This window comes from Thunnus maccoyii, chromosome 10 (genome assembly GCF_910596095.1).
Source record: "Thunnus maccoyii chromosome 10, fThuMac1.1, whole genome shotgun sequence".
Taxonomy (NCBI): domain Eukaryota; kingdom Metazoa; phylum Chordata; class Actinopteri; order Scombriformes; family Scombridae; genus Thunnus; species Thunnus maccoyii.
Window position 1 is genome coordinate 9,473,934 of NC_056542.1, and position 2,083 is coordinate 9,476,016.

At 38.2% G+C, this 2,083-nt stretch overlaps 1 long non-coding RNA gene across 1 annotated transcript; it reads right to left on the reverse strand.

The window, feature by feature from the left end:
* Positions 1–411: 411 nt before the first annotated feature.
* On the reverse strand, positions 412–1,592 carry LOC121905713. Its single transcript, XR_006098456.1, has 3 exons — positions 1,510–1,592; positions 1,001–1,284; positions 412–704 (listed from the first exon to the last, which is right to left on the reverse strand). It is a non-coding gene; the product is annotated as an uncharacterized LOC121905713 (long non-coding RNA).
* Between the last annotated feature and the right edge of the window lie 491 nt (positions 1,593–2,083).

Genomic DNA, 2,083 nt, shown 5'->3' on the forward strand with positions numbered 1-2,083 from the left:
AACCTCGATCCAGCTGCCAATCAGGCGCCTGATTGGAGGCACCTGGGGGTACCAGAAGCTCAAAACAAGAGTCAATAGCAACAGCAGAATAAGCTGTTTGGTATTGGCAGAGAAGATTTGGCAAATTTTTCATCTCTGCAAGCCACATACTCAGCTCTGCTGCTCATCCCACAAATGCATGTTCCTCACAAATGTGGCACCATTTAAAAGGGAAATAAACAGGCTTTCCAATGATATAAGATTTATCGCCAAGAAGCATTGTTACAACAAAGAAGTAATCTACCAAACACAAATTTCCTTACTTTTTGTGCTATGTTTATCTGTCATAAATGAACCATATTACGTACACTTGGATTATATTGTCATCCATATACTAGGTAATGTATCAAAAAATCATTGGCTTACTCAACATTCATCTTTTAAAAGGAACAATATTTGTAATTAGACAAATTTAGTGGTAACAAAAAAAAAGGAGTTAGCAGTGGTGGCCGTACATCAGATAAATGTACTGTCTGGTGGATATACTCCTGCCAGTGTTTGGATCTTGGAGTTGACTAAGTCGACTCAAATTGATGCCACTGCTGTGCCGGGGTCCTTGGTTAATCCTTAAATGACTTCTCCACTGCCTCTCATTGGCTAGCTCCTGTTCTCGTTTTAGGTTTGCCCATGTGTCAAAGCAGTGCAGCCTGAGGTTGTGTCTCTCCCTGTAGGCCACAAGTGGGTGGAAGATCATTTATTATAGCATTTAAGCAGCAGTATCAGTAAGCCAAATGCACACTAAGCAGCAAACATCATCCTACATAGGGAGACTGAGATGTTACCAAACTGAGCCCCTGAGGAATAGCTTGGAGTCTATTTTAAGTTAAAATCAGCATCGCTAACCACAAAGTAGATGAAAAACAAACACACCAGTCTTTGGGTCTGTGCCATGAATGTTTGGGAACTCTTGGATATAATTGGATGTAGAAATTTGATTTCAAATCAAAGTAGTGGTACCCACATGTGTTTCACTTGGTCTCTGGTGGGAAGATGGTAAGTGACCTGATCAAAATAGTAGGGACAGATTTGCAGGGTTGCCAGTTCTGGCCTGTGGGACATCCTGGCAAAGAGATGATCCAGCCTGTGGTTTTGTCCAAAATATTGTCCTGGGAAGAGTGTACGCCACAAGGCTGACACCAAAGCATCCACATTTGTTTGAGCTGCAGAGGGCCTGAGATTAAATAACTGGTATTGAGGTGGTTGATCTGGCATTATGCTGATAGCTGAAGGACCTGCTAACTCTGACTGATAAAAAACATTGACAAGATTAGATACAATGTACTGGCTGCTACAGAATTCAGTGATTATATCTTTATATATTCATGTAGGCTATTTTGATATTTTGTTTGACTTTTCTTAAATCTTAAAGCTTTAGAACAGGCAATTACTTTTGAAACAACCATGCATGTTCCTGTGAGTATTACGTGATAAGTCAAGTGAATTAACCAGAAGTAAATGATCTCCACTTACCTTAACTGTGAAAAGTAATCTCCTGCATTAAATACATGTGCAATTTTTGCTTTCTTTTAATTTCAGTCCAGTTCTAGAACATGAGACTTGATTTAAATAATTACAGGGCAGTTCATCATTATGGATTTATAAATGCATATGAATTGCAAGGACTATATAAATAAATGAATTTATGTAATATATAATAAAATATATAATAACCTAGTACCTAAAAGCCCCTAGTAATCTCTCTTTCTTCACCCTCTCTGCACATTAATCAACTTTTGTTTGTTTTAAGCTTTGAACAGATGAAAAAGGTTTAAGTTCTTAATTTTATCCTCTCCTGTAAATCTGATTTTCTTCATTCTGGATTATAGGTATTATAAAATACACAAGGTATGTGGCACAGCCTGGCTGGTACCGTCTCATTTTTCATTTCTCTAAGATTTTACCATGTCAAATTTGTTCGACCTTTTGCCCTTAAAGGACAGGTTCACAGAAACTGGTTTTTCTCAACATAATCATTCCTCCTGTACATCCTACCCTTAGAGGATCCCTTCATAATGCACTTACAACGCGAGGGATTGGAGCAATA